This window comes from Nylanderia fulva, unplaced genomic scaffold (assembly GCF_048542155.1).
Source record: "Nylanderia fulva isolate GAGA-0341 unplaced genomic scaffold, ASM4854215v1 Scaffold61, whole genome shotgun sequence".
Classification (NCBI taxonomy): Eukaryota; Metazoa; Arthropoda; class Insecta; order Hymenoptera; family Formicidae; genus Nylanderia; species Nylanderia fulva.
In genome coordinates, this window is record NW_028190710.1 from 568,628 (window position 1) to 586,496 (window position 17,869).

The following is a 17,869-nucleotide window of genomic DNA, read 5'->3' on the forward strand; positions in this document are numbered from 1 at the left end:
CTTGTTAAAATGTATCTGCGACAGTAATATTAAAGAATTTTTATAACTTTTTAATAGCTATAGATTAAAAAGATAAAGTTAATAAAAAAGAAAGAGAGAGAGAGAGAGAGAGAGAGAGAAAGAGAGCAGAATATTTTACAAGCTCATAAAACCAAACTTGATATTATTAATTATTAATATTATAATAATTTGAAACAAATATCGAATAAGTTAATTTAATATTATACAATCTATTCAATTATATATAATCTATTTAATTCTATTCAAAATATAATAATTATATATTATCCTATTGAAAATGATTAATACAAAACTGTATCAAATTAGTCAATAGTACGCATTATTATTATTATTTTTTGATCAATTTTTCAACTATAATTGCCTTACAAATGTTTTATTTTCATTCTTACTTTTATAAGTATATTTTTATTCAGAAAATAAGTACATTTAGCATTTTGATATCAATCGATAAGAATTATCATCAAGACAACGTTTTTTTCTATTAATCTTTTAAGACTTTATTTAACTGGTATTTAATTGCGCTAATTTCCACAAATCTTCTAAAAAATGTATATATTCTCGACTCTTCATGAATTCATAACGAAAGAAGCTCTAAAGCCTGTCAACTCTCCCTCTCTCTCTTCTCTATCTCTCTCTTTGAAGAGACAATTAGACTCTTCTTGCCAACCTTGAGGGGAGTCAACAAGACATTGAAGAGATTGTTCGATCATTAAATTTCTTCCGTAATACCTTATACCCCTTACCAAAATAAGAGAACTTTTACATTCTTTGAATAAAGTGTCAAACAATTGGCGCGAGAGAGAATACAATCCCGAATTATACATATATTGCAATTGTGTGAATTGTTTTGATATCGTAATTAACAATTATTCATAAAAGACGTCAGTACTTTTCAAAATAATGTCAATTATAAATTATTCATTTATGTAGATGTAAAGAGAAATATTGCAAAAAAAGCATTTAAAAAATTCTTGATTATGTAAGACAAATATTAAGTCTTAAAATACTCTTTTACTTGTATTTTTTTATTAATTATTGATCGCTTTATCTTTGACATGCAATATGTTAAGATTGTTAAATTATTTGAAAACAAGGAAAACAATAAGGTACTACACCGAAAAAATTGTATTCTAAGCGCCAAGAAGATTCTCTTAATTTAAGATAATATTCTTAATTTATTCTTATTTTTAGAAAAAAAATACTAAAATTTAGAGGAATTTCTTAAATAAAGAGAATCCTCTTGGCGCTTAGAATACAATTTTTTGGGTGTAACAATAAGTTCACATGCGCCTAAAATATATATACATATATATATATATATATATATATATATAATATATAATAAATAATAATATATAATAATAAATAATAATATATAATAATAATATATATGTATATATATATATATATATATAATAATATACGTAACAATACACGTAACAATACACTAATAACACACGTAAAGTAATTAAACAAAAAATGTATGCAAAAAGTGTGGCGCTATTGTAATAGTTTTTACATATTTTCTTGTATTTTAATTATTTAATACAATACTTGGATATTATTAATAATTTGTATTTGTTATAGCAGTCAAAATGTTAGTTTCAATTTCCATAACAGGGCAAAATCTTGACCTATATATATTAAATTTCCTTATTTTTAATTATTCGAATTGTCCTTTTAGTTATTCTTATTGATATACATTATTTTCACGTTACATTTTTTTAATATAAAATCTATAGCGTTGTAAATATTAAAAAAAAAAACAAAATAGATTGACATAATAAAACTGCCTTTTCTCTTATTTCAGCTTGTATTTAACGGTTCACGAGCTATGTTAAGATTAACATGTGCGAGAGTAACTTTGTCTGGCGCCAGCGTACAAAATGTGCATCATAAGTTCAGAAATATAAAGTTACATCGAAAACAGCCGGCAGTCAACACTTTCCTGAAACGTTACATATGCTTTTGGAATGTCGTGTTACGGCGATTGGGACAGACTTTCGAATTTTATCACAACGTCTGGCATAATGTTAGTTTAATCAAGAGTGAAGTAGAAAATATTAATTAGATTTTATATAAGTATACGCATTGTGTGCGTATTATTTCAAGAAGCAAAAGGAATAGAATCAAACTTTAAAAATAATACAAGAAATATATTAATATTAGTATATTTATGTATTAAAAGAATTGAATTTTGATGAAAGAGATCTTTGATTTAATGACAGATATATATTTAAATATTTACACATATTTTTCAATTATATTTCTCGATAAATGTGTATTATATTATTTATATTAAAAATATACGTAAAATACATATAAAAAAACTAGTAAATAAAAAATTTTTTTTTATTCGAATAATAAAAATTTTTAATTCAAATTTTTTGAAGCTGTCAAAATATTTTTAAATTGGAGAATTTTGCGTTATTATTTTCTAAAAGTCCTACTAATGAAATGATTAAGTCTAGCACTTCGGTAGATAATGATATTAACGACACAATAAATGCAAGCGTGCACTATCCGCATAATTATGAATTTATTGAATCATGAAATTTCTCAATTATATATTCACTCAGTTTTCGACATTTAATGACATTATTTGCAAAAGCTCTGTTATTTATCATGATTATTCCATTTGTGACCATTGATAATTGTTTTAATTGGAATAAATTATCTAAATCAACATGTTAATTAACAAGAAGCATTATGTACAGCCGTCATGCCATTATATCTCTGTTAAAAAACAATTCGCGTTTATAAATAAGAAAAAAAACAATCAAACAATTATTCTTAAATTATAAATGTAATTTTAATTAAAGAGAAATAACAATTTCAATTTTTGTTTAAAAATTTTCAGCTGTTGTAAATTATAAGTATTTTGCTTAACTCAACAAAAATATAAATGTAACTTAAAAATCTAAAGTTTATTAGAAAATTTATTTATTTATTTATAAAGCAATTATTATTAACATTTATTTTGCATGTAAAATCCAAAATCTATGTGCCTTTCTATATTCAGTTTTTTAATGGATAAATTCTTTAGCAGTTAAATAGACAGATCTAAGATATTTTTGTGTTTTAATATTTCAAACATATTTAAATCAGTTTCGTTTGTGTTATTAAAACATTGTATCGTGCTCAGAAAAAAATTCTGAAGATATTGTGCGATCCTTGTGTCTGTTTTATTCTGCACAAAAGGAACTGCCTATTACATAATAATTTTAATAATAAATAATTTAAGTTTAATATGCAAAAAATGGCATTTTTGCAATATTTGAAATTTTTTTATGAAAAAGATTAATGTTATCTGAAAATTCTGATCAGATGTCATGAATCAGATGTAATAGTTTTGATAATATATAAATATTTTCTGTAATGATAAAGTCATATAATTATAATTTGTAGTTTAGGAGTATCGATACATATACACAGTGTAATTTTATGATAACTTCCACTAAATGTATATTTAATAGAATGTCTCATTTTAGTTGCCCACTGAATTTGTCGACAATACATTTTCGAAAAAATATTCCAGACAAAAGTTATATAATCTACAAGAAGGCAAATAAGGAGAACGTCAATTTTAGAAAAAATAATTTTTTTTTTCAAGAAACCTTTTTTTCTCAGGAACATCTGCATATGAATAGTTCCCAACTTCAATCTTTCAGAACAAAGTTAAAAATTAAGATATGAAATTTAAAAAATGTATTTTATAGGAGATAAACAATATACATTCGTGACATCTGATCAGAATTTTCACATAACGTTAACCTTTTCACAAAAAAATCTAAAACATCTCAAAAAATCCATTTTTTGCAGTATTAAACCTCAATTATTTCAGAAACTTACGTGTTGGTGAAAACTATCGTTTTCTGCTTCCAAAAATCTATATAAAACACACATTATCTGATTTAAAATAATTTAAAAAAATATATTTTTATAAACTAGTGTTATATACAATATTTATTCGTAAATCCCGTTTATAGAATCTCGTTTACCCTTCGACGATTCCCCCACGAGAATTCCTTCTTTTGATAGTTCATTAAAAAAAAAACAAAAAATATTGCGCATGTCAAGCACGTGTCATGTTTTCTCACGTGTCGCCGGGTCTGGTTAGCGGGCTAAACTTTTCACGATATAATAACCGTCGACAATTTCCTCGGTCATCGGCGTAAAGTCAATGCTCATTGCGAGCTCATTGCGCGAGGATGGCTTCCGACAGTGCGAACCTACCTACGGAGGTGGACGGGAGGTGGCGGTAGCGGCGGTAGGAGACGCGGAGCGAGCGAGAGGAATTAATGGGGACGGATTGTAGAAGTGGCTATAGCCTAGAGTCGTGTTAGGGCCAGGGCCATTAAGCTTAATGACATAATGAAGTAAATGGCTGTGCATGCCATGCCACGGCCGGGACTATAGCTTATAACCGCCGCGTCTCCATCCCCGCGCAATATACTGCGTGCCAGGAATTCCTGACTTATGCCGGTACTGGCCAGTCGAAAGGGGTAGTCGGGCAGCCCTCTCTTTCTGTCTGTATCTCTTTCTCTCGTTCTGCTGGTATATTACATAAGGGGCGCCCTACGTAGTACCACTGTACCGCACACGTGTGTCTGCTGGAAGTGAATTTATTTCGGGGATTGCCAAGACGTCAGCATCCGAGCCGTCCCTCGTTCTCCGAGAGACTATTCGCTAAAAACCGCATCTCATCCTCCTGACCGTTTAAATATCCTATCCAAAGTACCTGTATGTGTGTGTGTTGAACTTATCGATATATTCTCTCCTCCTCTTTTTTTCGCGCTTCTTTGTTATTTTTGCTCAAAATCAGGAAAGATTTGCTCAGATTTTTGTATAGAAAGAAATTGCAAGACACTGATAGTTTATTTCTTATTTATTAGGATATTAATATTTTCTTTTTTTCATAAAAAGATTATATATTTTGTTTGAAATTTTTATTATTATATTTGATAATTAATCGGATTGAATATCTGATTTAATTAAATAGTTGAGAAATCAAGACCTCGCAAGCAATAAACATAAAGTGATTCTATACATTCAATATTTTTTCATAGACTAATAGATTAAATAGGAAACTAATTTTTAAGAAATAATTATAAATATGTATATTAATCATTTTGAATTACAACTTAAGTATATTAAAAATAAATAAAATTGTTTTTAACTGAACTTGTTTTTAATTGAAACAACGTGTTTTTAATTACATTTTTAGTTTGTATAATGTATATAATAATAAATATATTAATATACATCTCACAAATACACACACACAAATGTGTGCATATAAGCACAAATATATACAAAATTCAAATATAAAAAGAATATTAAAAGTATGTAATGATAATTAAATTTTATAAAATATATTTTGTATAAACATTTTAATTATACATATATATATATATATATATATATATATATATATAATTATTATTTTATTATTAATACGATTATATAAAATATATATGTATAATTATATTGGTATAAATTATTTTTGATATATTTTAACTTTCTATAAGAATTCCTCTTACCTTCCCCCCAAGTTAGTTTTAATATAATATTATTATTATTTAATTTATTTTCAAAAGATAAGCAACATCACGATTGAATAACCAAGTATGGGGGACAGCTAAGAACATTAATAAAAAATACCTTGTTTTCGTGCAATCAACACTTTGCTCTTTGTACTTACTTGGCATTTGAATGCCAAGACATCACAATATTCACACTATTCTTTAGGGTTCGAATTTCGAACATGACCTAACACGAGAATGAGAATGAATTCGTGTACTACGCGTAAAAACACGAGGTGTGAAATTCGTGTTCAGAGAAGAAGAATTAGTGCGAAATGTGTTGTAAATTGAGAAAGGTCGAAGGTTCCGAGAAATATATTCATTGAGGCTTTGAATTTATTATTATTCAATTTGGTCGTATTCATTTATCATTGCAATTCAAAAGCATACTCTCTATTTTTGAAAATCATCAATTGCGTAAAATATTTTCGCAAAATAAGTGTGATAAAATTCATTTAATTTATTGTAATTTAATAATAAACATATATATGTGTATATCTCTAAATATCAATAAAATTCTATCTCATATATATGTATATTCCTAACTAAATAGAATGCAAAATAAAAACACAATATTTTATCTTATATATATGCATATTCCTAGCTAAATAGAATTCAAAACAAAATCACAATATTTTTTCTACAATTTTTATTTTCTTATCTTTTTTATTTTAGAAAATAAAAATATTTTTTATATAGAGAAGAAAATATATTAAATAGTATATCGTTTGTTATATTATACCTCTACTTTATTTTTTAAACAAAATTAAAATATTTTAAGGTATTAACGTTATTATATCGCAGCTAACCTCACTTGAATGCCGCAATGTTTGTTTCCTTCTAAAGCGATCCGTTAATGAGTGACATTCATAAATTTATTTTGTGTAATTTTCATGTAATATTCGCCACCCCGTGCCTAAACTATCACATTAAGACAAATAAAAAATTAAACTTATTATTTTAAAGCATTTTTTCAGCTTATTTAATCCTATATATGGAAGCGTTGAAAAATTGGCAAAATGGTTTAAAGTTAGTTTTTATTCACAAATTTGACAAAACAATGGAAATTTTGTTAAACATACCATTAACTTTTTTCTCTCTCATACTAGTGCAATTTACTAAATTTATTTTTTTATTTAGGCAAATAATTAATTATTTTTATATTTAGATAGACCACTGAAGAAAATATTGTTAAATTCTATTAATTATATTCATAATATTTTTACATTAAAACTATGGTAATTTTACACAAAATTTATTTTAAATTATTTGAAATTTTGCATTTATTTTTTGTTAAAATAGTAACACAGTATTTGTGTCTTCATTTAACATATCCATATAATGTTAAATTAATACAAAAATTTCTGTGAACTATTTGGGTCATGTGATATTTGTTAAATTTAACACAAATTTTTTAATTGTTATTTATATTTTTACGTGAAATACAATAAGTATTTTTGTTACATTTTTTAAGAGAATTTATGATTATAAATATGACATTCTTATACAGATCTGTTTTATTGCAGACTAAAAACTTTTGTAAGAAAATGACCCTTATTTTTATTACAATTTTTTATTGTTAGAGATATGATTCAACAATTCATGGATATAATTTAGCAAATCGGTATTGTAAATTGTACTAAATACTATTATTTATTAATTTTTAATTGACAATATGAAACAATGAAAAATGTTAATGTTTAGCATATATATCGTTGACAAAGAACTAGTTTCAGATAAATAAAAGAATTTTGTCATTTTTTTGATAATTTTATTGCAAGTTACCTTAGAGAGTACGATTTAGCATATTTTTCTCTATATGTGTGAAGCTATTTTACGAATATATGTGGAAGCTATTTTACGAATATTTAAGATAAATATAAAAGTCAATTTATCTTTCACTTTCGCGCGCTTAAATAGAACACATATAGTTATCATCTATCATACAAACTTTACCCCTGTTGAGACACACTTAGCACCAGTTAATCGGATGTGAAAAAAAAATCGCAGGCTTTTGCGCGGTGCATAACTCTCCAGAGAGCTCGAAGATCGAATCGACCAAATTAATTCGACCCCAAAAACATCGCGGATGCATTAACAACTTACCCTAAAGCTAATGGTCGGTCCGTTACAAGTGTTGTACACACACTGTAACACGGTGTAGAAAAATTGGCAGGATGGAGGGCCCCTAATTTACCGAAACATCCCCCGGGATGTATCTAGACTTCGACTACGCTCGAATACGCTCCCTTCCGATTCTGTAAACGACTATGTTACATGTTTCATGCATTCTGTAAATAATTCCCAGTTTGATAGATTTTTAAGAAATGCTTCAGCAATTAGCGTTTAATGTTTCGACATGCAATATATTAAGTATTTATTAAAAAAATTTTAATTTGAACATTTTTTAATATTTATCAATTTACATGACTTATTAAAATTATGTACCAAGTCATATCTTTATGATACATATAAAATATTCGAAACATATAGCTAAATGTATATTATTAGTAGAAGTCAGGATTTATTATTTGACAAAGAATTTTTTAACTCTGCAAACTTACTTTTAGCGAAAAATATTATAAACAAATATTGTAAAGTTTGAATAGAGCTGTATGTGTGTGTATATTACATAATTAAAAATTGTTCATTATTCATAATTTTTAAGATTTAAAAACTACTTCTAAAGTTTTTTAAATCGATAACCAAGTCAAAAATTTTGGAATTTTTTTTATAACAAAAGTTGCGTAGAGAATATTAATACAAATTCAATTATAATAAATAATATATAATCTTCAAGTAATTTTTTCTTCTAATTTATTATATTTTGAACTCAACAAGTTATTGCTACTATTTTTTTTAAATTGTTTTAAATAAGACTTATAACTAGTAAAATTCTTAAGTTTTACTTTTATTTTATAGTTGTCCAAAATGTCATCTTTTATAATTTTTAAATAAAAAAAATCACAAAAAAGTTAAATTGAAAATTACATTATTTATTATTTATTGTTTATTATATTAAATTTGTATATAATTTTTGTTATAAAACTTAATTTCTATCTAAAAAATTGACTTCTATTTGAAAACTAAAGGTAATTTTGTGTTAGTCTTAAATATTACAAAATAATTAAATTATATCATAAATTGTAAAAAAATTTAAGTAATACAATATCTAGCATTTGCAAACTCTGCAATATTTATCTGAAATACTTTTCGCTAAAATCAACTTTCACTTTTATCTTTTTCTTTTAGTAATATTTATTTATTAAAAATGAATTAATGTGCGCTTTAATAACATTTCTTCTTTATTTAATAATGCATTATATAATAATTATACACGAATGTATTTTTTAAAAGTAGGTATTGTTTGAAAAGTTCTTTTCTGAGTAGTTTTCAAATATTTTTTACAGAAAAAATTTATTATGATAAGATGAGTTATAAATAATATTGTTTATTTTTTAAAACAAAATTGTAGAGAATGAAATTGACCTGATACAAAAAATTATTCTCAAATTTATATCAGAATACTGATTTGTTTCTCTTCAATTATTCTTTCATGTATTTCCCTTGTGTTTCATATGTTACGATGAATACAAACTGGCAGAAGGAGAGAAAATGAAAACGTTCGAACATTAACTCGCCTTCGGTAATTTTCATGTAAATTTACAAAAGGCTATTTATCCCTTCTTCGCCACGCCGAACGCTGGGAAGGGGTAGCGAGGAGGAACAGAAACGAATTTTCAATTACCACATACAAAAGGGCAGGTAATTCCCACTTTAAAATGTCTTCGCGTACATTCCGCGAACGACGCGGCCTGAGAGAGTCGGCCTGAAAAGATTTCCAAATTAAATTTCGGGATTAGTACCCGGGTTTAATGCGGACAAGTGATAGCAGAAGACGTCCCAAGGGTGTGCTACACGCTACCTCGATCCTTCTACCACTCTCATGGGACATCATCATACACACAGCGCGCTATGCAACGACACAACGATATGTCGTCTTCCCTAACTCGTAACACTTCACGCGTTTCCATTTGTTAGATGCAAACTCGTTCTCTTTTTTCCTGTTTTTTTTTCCTCCTTTATCTATATCTATCTATCTCTATCTCTTTGGGATGTTGATTTTGGTCCGTGAAATGCTGATATAGATTGAGAGGGACAATCAGAAACGTCATATAAACTGTAATTCCAATATTTAAAAAGCGATAGTTGACCTGCAATATTGATCAAGCAATCGTTTGTGTCTAGTTCAAAGTAGGCCATAACGGAGCAATCTAAAGGTTTGCGATCTGATCGATTTATTTAGGACGAAATTGGTATAAAAAAGAAAAATATTAAAATCGGCTTGGGTCTCTTGAGTCAATGTGCCTTTATTTCTCCACAATTAAGTGTTGCGTTTCATCAGAACTGATGCGAACTTGATCCGCTTAATTCATACCAATCAAAATATCCATAATTTTTTAACGCTTATAGTTCCACAACATTAATTTCATTTGTTTATACATGTTAAATTAATCTGTATAAATATTTTATACCTATTAGATAGTCTTATTTTAAAGTTAACTTTATTCTCTCAAATCTTTCTTAATCACTCTCTTTAATGGAGACGTAGACCTTCTTTGTTTCCTCGATATCTATTGAAACATCACGAGGAACACACGCTTCTCCAATTCTTTTTTCTATAAGAAATACAATCATCTGCGGCGCGCGGCATATCGGATTAGAATATCAATTATCCGGAAGGCTAGAGAAAGCTGAGCTCTGAGAGACCGGGTTTCGAAACGAGCGATCCGACGCGGGGCTTAAGACCTTAACAGCTACTAAAGCGAAAACCTGTTTCTATCTCGCTCTTTAGCACGGGGAAACAAGCCGTGTTAGACGAAGGGGTATTTGGAGAGCCGCCATTGGCTATCCACGCTCCTTATCGCCGGTTGCCTGGTAACCGGTCTAGTACCAACACGCGCGCACCCACCGACACCACCATCTCCAGCCGCCCGGCTGACGCACACTATCACCTTCCCACACACACACACACACACACACACACACACTCCCCTTCTTCCTGATCCCCTCGTCCTCGTCCTGATCGTGGCGCTCGCGTATACCTCTTCTCGAAGTGTATCTAGAGCGCACGTAGCATGAGTACACTTTACAAGGAAGCTACCACTGTGTTTTAATGCTCGGAGTGTCGACTTTTAACGGATACGCAGCGTCTAATGTCTATATAGTTCGTGAAAAAATAAGCGCGAACATGTATTAGAAGATATACGCAATATGAATAAATGTAGAAAATAGCAAAGTTAAGAATTTTTCAAAATTCTTAAATTTAAATTGATAGATTATTAGTTTTATGAAGTTATAGTATTAACAGATAATAAGTATAAAAATCCCTTACACAATCCTTATGGAAATTGGACTTCAGTAGAATTGGCTAGTTCTTTCAAATGTTGTAGTTTATGACCTGTTGAACAAAAGATGTAATAGCTTTAAAGCTAAATAATGGACAGTTACTGAACTACAGTCAGTGAAATAACTCGCAGAGCCCGAGCTTTTTGTGTTTGACAGGCTGTAAATCAGTAACTGTTTAGCTTCGAGCCTATTACATTTTTACTTATTACATTTTACCAAGCTGATTTTATCAGGATTCAATTTTATCTAGGATTTCACATAAGTTCAAAAACCCTACATTAATCTTATATAGAATTCAATCTTGATAAGATCAACTGGTTTTCTCATATGTTATAGCTTAATCTGCTAAACAAAAAATGTAATTGGTTCAAAGCTAAGTAATAGATACTTTTACCGATTTACAGGTAATTAACACGAAAAATTTGGACTCTGCAAGTTGTTTGATTGTAACTCAGTAACTGTCTATTATTTAACTTTAAAGCTATTACATCTTTTATTTAGCAGATCACAAACTACAATATATAAAAAAAAATTAGCCAATTTCATTGAGTTCCATAAGAATAGTGCGGAATCTTTTGGATTGTTAATGTTAACTATATAAATAGGTGTATCATCAATCATATTCCATCTCTGGAGAATGAATTGACAAAGTCAAAATAAAGAAAAAATAAAAAATGACGAAATTACATTTGAGCCTTCTTTATATAAAAAAGGGTTACAATTAAATAATAATCGAAACATTTATTTGTGTGTGTGTGTGTGTGGATTATTTTTTTTATTTGGAGATTAAAATAAGCTTGTAATTGTTTTGATAATAATAAGAACCATAACATTAATTAACGAACAAATAGATAGTAAGATTAGAATTACAGAAGTGTTCAAATAATGCACCCATCATTGTTCGTGACAGAATTTCTAGATGGACATTTCAAACACATTTTGATTATTTTGATTGAATCATAACATCATAAATAAATAGTTATAAAAGTTAAACTCTGACTCATCCTTTGTTGTGCAATGTATTTGGATTTTAAATCTATAATATAGTGTATATTTATTATTAAGAACTAACTATTAATAGATATAAAACTAGCAATATTCTTTTATCGCAAGCTTGTATCTTTTGGGAAAGAGATTTTAACGCAAAGTCAAGAATGTTACACAATTGTGTCCAATTAAACGATCTAACTGACGCTTTCCACATGTCAATAATGCACATGTCGATCCACACGCGCAGCTATTTGCGCGCGTGTAATAGCTAACTAGATTTAATTAATCGATTCGATTTGTGGACTTCTATTTAGGCGACGCGCCGTTTTCTCGTGCGCGCGATATTGATCACTTTCACATCGTTGAACAATAGAACTCGTCTGCTAACGAACATTGGGAACGCAAACAATTCAGAATAAAATACGATATTTTTGAATCTTCCAGATACTGGAATAGATTTATCATCTGCGATGCACGTGCAGTTATGATTAATGTTCAATTTCTAAGAGAGATATCTACAATCCCATTTTTTAAATCACGCTAAATAGCACGCAAAATATACAATCTCATATTAGTTACATATTATTATAGCAGTATTTTTTTTCTATAATATTTCTTTTATATTTTCATTTATTTGACGCAAAAAGATTATAAGATTTTCCAAGTCATATGAAAATATTTATTTGAAAACGCGATGTTGTCCTATACGCAAGCAGAACGATTGATTCGACGCCTTGAGGTAAATGAGCGCACTTAAATACCAGAAACAAGAAGGCAACGCAGAACCAGGGGCGTAAAGAGGCCTCTTTACAGCACTGAAAACAATGCATCGCGCGAACTGTATAAGCGCGCTGCCGTGCATACTCCCCGAGTATATTTGAAATATTTATTTTTCCTTTCCTCGTCCGCCATTTCTCTTCTACTGTTATACCGCATACACAAAATGCACTTGGCCGCATGCGCCAACTACGCGTTCTCGAGTACATTATAATTTACGCGAAAAAATGGCAATGCCGTTTATTCGCAATAACAATAATAAAGAGGCAATAATAAATCCCCCTCGATGCTGGTCAATACCTGTCAGAACATTTCGCAATGATAAGGTTTACTCGCACTACAGATAGATACAACTCGTAAATGATCAGCAAATACAAATCTCTGCACTCTATTTATTATACTTATGCATAATGCAATGGCATTAATAATGGCTACCCAACAAAACTCAATGTATAGCCGATATTTGTTCTGATGAATCACGTGCACATGTAAAACCGCATTTACGAGATGTTATATATATACCTAAAAATTTTCGAAATTTATTAATAAAATGAATTATACTTATTCTGGACATCTCTTATTCACCACCACATCATCATCAAAGTAGTTCCCTTGAGAGCCGTCAGGAGAAAACGTCCAGAGAAGTAGGACACGAAGAATTGTATCCTTTATCACGACAAGCACAAAACTGTCTCTTTTGCCGTGACACAGTTTTTGACATCTAAGAAGATGGCAATCGTCTCCCATATCTTATTCGTCCGATTTGCGGTTTCCTGTAATTTCTACTCTTCTCAAAAATTAAGATAAAAGTTCAAAGATTTTTGAGTCTTTGTAGAGGATATTCAAATTAAATCGCGGATGACAAACACTCTGACGAAAAAGAATTTTTAAGATGAATTCGAATTATCTATATGCTCTCAAAGGAACTACTTTGAAGGTGACGATGGTGAATAAGATCCAGAGTAAAGTTTTTATTTATTTTACAAAACATAAACTTTTGGGTAGTACATTTGTATATAAAATTTAATATTTTAATCGCAAAATATTTGTAAAGACGTCGTATTGAATCATCATAAAACTAATTAAAAAGCAACTCATCATTAGGAATTGTGTAAAAGTTCAAGTGTTTTAATATAAGAAAAACTCCTAATAGCATTAGGTTATTGTGGAATGTTTTAAGAAACATTTTTTAAGAAAATATTTAAAGAAGAACTTTGTATTCCAATTGTAAATCAAAACTGTCTATATTACAAAGTGCAATATAGAAATCTAAAATTCGAAAACAAATACATACATATATGAATTAAACATTTATATCACAAAAAAATAAAATGGGAACGCTCTTTTTTATAAATAGTAAACACATAACTGCAGCCACTGCTTAATTAATTATTTAATAGTAATTATAATTATTATAATAGTCAAACCTGTTGTATTATTATTAAAGTAGAAAATATTATTGAAGAAATTTGTTCTAAAAATTCGTGGATATGTTCAATTGTTATTAATATAAATTTAACTTAATTACTGCTAAATAAAATCGCTTATTTCTAGGAAACATTGTTGTATTGTTTGCGGGAAATATAATTATGAACTACCAAAGACCTTACCTAATTTTTTAAAAAAATATTAGTTGTTCTTTAATGGTTATTTATATACTGTATTTAGTTTCTACAAAAAATGTATAATTTTTATTATTTTTAATTATCTATATCATATAGTATATCTGTTAATTATTTAAATTTAATATATATAAAATATTTAGTTCTAATTATTTGTAACACAAATTCTTTTTTGAAAAGATATAAATATAATAATATTTAATAATCTAATTAAATTTAATACATATTTTAGAACTTAGAATTATAATTGTTTGACACATCTATTCAACCATTATATCTGATAAAGACGAGACAAAAGGAAACAAATATTGCATGCAGTAAGATTGTATATAGAATAATATAGTAATTAATATATCTTTTCTTTCACATATATTCATATAAATATTAGAACTTTAACTTTTTGGATTATCATGTTTATCTTAAAAAATAGAATAATAGAATAATCTAAAATAAATATTAAAAAATTGAATTTAATAGTTGTTTGTTACATGTACATTTTTTGACTTTATTTATTTTAAATAATCCTCCTTTATTTATTTTAAATAATCCTCATTTTATCACAAAAAAGATACAATTGAATTAATAGAACTTTTCTGCGTTCTTATTTGAGACTCTAACAAAAAATTTTAAGTGTATTTTTAACATTCTTTTAAACTTAAACAATAAATATCCATTTACATACTTCATGTTTTACACATCTTAAAATATTATTTATAAAAAATTAAAAATAAATAAAATAGAAATATAATAACAAATAATCTTACTTCTTATTATTTATTCACTTCAAACCAATAAACAACCAATACATGATTCAGGTATAGAACTTTCCTAATAGACCTTATATAAATTTCGTGTATTTTTTAAATTCATAAAAAAATTTTTTAAATGCAAATAGTAAACATGATCTCTTGTAAAAATTGTTTTTTATGTTGAGCAAACAAAATAGGTAATCAAAAATATAAATTTTCAAATTCATATTAAAAGAAATACGTTGCAATATATTTAGTTTTAAATTACAGATTTTTCTCTTGAACCATACATTTTTAGGATAATGTAAAAATTTTGTTCGATGCTCCTTTTCTTGGAAAAAGATTTTTGTTTTTAAAAAGCTTCGTTTATTGAATGTTTTCATGAAATCACTTAATAGTATAGGTATTAAATCACATAAAGATGTGTAAGTTTAAGCAGATTTTTTAAAGATATTTTTGCGTACTTGTTTATCTTATACTTATTTATTTATTGTCTTTAGTTAATTCTATCCTACAATATTAATAAATTTTTGCCAAGAGTGGTCTGAAAATATGGATAGATCAAAATACATCCCGGGAAAAACTTTTTTATATATAATTATATATATACATATATATATATAATTATATATAATTATATAATTATACATGTAATTGTAAAATTAAATGTAAAGATTTCAATTTTTATACATAATTATATAAATTTATATATAAATTATAAGGGTTCATATATAATCATGTCAAATTATATATATGAAACATATATATTTATACATATATATGAAGAAATACTTATTCATTATATAAATATATATATATATATATATATATATATATAAATTTGTTTAATTTATATATAATAAGCACTTTTATCGTATTATGAATGATCTATTTATATAATTATATATGAAAGCACTATCTATTATACTCATATTTTATATATAATTTTGCGATTATATGTAAAATTTTATTACGCATTAGCTTCATTAATTCAATTTTTTAATTCTTTTTCATATAGTGTTCATTGTAGAGCAAAGTTATATCATTTTCAAAATAGAAAAATATTTTTCTCTTCATAAATATCTTTTCTTAAACTAATATTAATAGCATAAAAGGAGATTGTTTTTATAATTTGTCACATTTTATACTTTTCAAACTTATTAATTTTTTATATTTACTCGTATTCTTTATTCACGGCACTTAATCTTATGAACAGGTCAGAAAAATATATAATATTCAGAAAAATGAGCGTGTTACACAATAATAACTTCTCTATAAAAATGTCATTGAATTGTCGGTTAAACGAGAGGAAAGCTGCCGACCAGACTTCTATGTACTAATGGTGACGTCAGCGAACGTTTCAGACTCCAATTAGTCGAGGGACACGCATAATTGGAATTAAGCTTTTAATTACTAGTTAATTAGCCGCTGGCGGTGCCGGTGACAGCAGGAACAGAAACGTAGTAACGAGAATCACCCTTAGAGAAGAGAGCTTCATTGTACGTGCAGGCACCGTTTCAGGGCTGCTTTTCGCTCGTTAATTCGACATTAATTTACAATTGATAATTATTTTTGACCAAAACGAATTCTACTCGTAATCATGCATAGAAGAAACTATTGTGAGCCGTATCGCAACTCGCTACATTAGAGAAATTACCGTTTAAGCATTTCACAAAAATTTCACAAAAGTTTCCTAATTGCAACATACAATTTTTTTTGATAAAAATGTGTGCATAGCAGATAATTATAAACTGATATAATTAATTGATTAATTTTTTAAATTAAAAAAGACTTTATCCATTAAGTATACAATGAAAATATAGACACTATATATACAATATGTATATGATATAAATAATCTCATCTCTCTACATGTCTTCAATATTTTCATATAATACAACATAATTATACAACTTATAGATAGACAGAAAAATATTTTTGTAATATTTTTACTATATTCGAAGAATAAAAAATATAATAATTAGGGAAGAAATGTATAAGAATGTGTAGATAAATAATATTCGCATCTCTTTCATTAAATTTTATTGCGCTCAATATAATCTACTTGATATGTGGCAATATTTTGGCAAAATTTTTATTTCAATTTCTTTGAGTAATATGATTTATATAATATAAAAAATTTTTTATAACACATAACATTTTATAAATACAATTATATATGTATATATATATATGTATATATATATATATATATATATGTATATATATATATATATGTATATATTGTATATATATATGTATGTATAAATTTTTAAATAATTAAATTAAAAATAATAAAAATAGTTTTATGTGTGTAGATACTATGTATTATATAATGTAAAGTATATATTATCTTGTAAAGGAACAACTTTATCAAAAAAATTTATCTCAAGAAAATGAGTATTAAAAGAGTGAACGAGTTAAATTAATGAATTAATTCAAAAGAAATGAAATAAAATAATTAATTTAGCTAGGTCGACATTTTTATCGTAAAATAAAGCGAAAAGGAGAAAAATGAAATTGATGAAAAAGCAATCGGGGAAATACAGAACCCGCTCATTTTTAGGCGCATGCCAGATTGATATCAGAGTCCAGAGAATCATTGCCAAGTCTGGTATAATAGGTAATTTGATACGCGATGCATGCACGGTTTCAGCACACAGAGCCGTATAATTATCAATTATAGATAATGCTATCAAATAATGAGCTGCAAATT

General features: G+C 27.2%; 1 protein-coding gene across 2 annotated transcripts in view; it reads left to right on the top strand.

The window, feature by feature from the left end:
* Positions 1-17,869, top strand: part of LOC114946356 (uncharacterized) — a 91,681-nt gene that overhangs the window by 37,004 nt on the left and 36,808 nt on the right. The gene's annotated exons all lie outside the window — the stretch shown is intronic.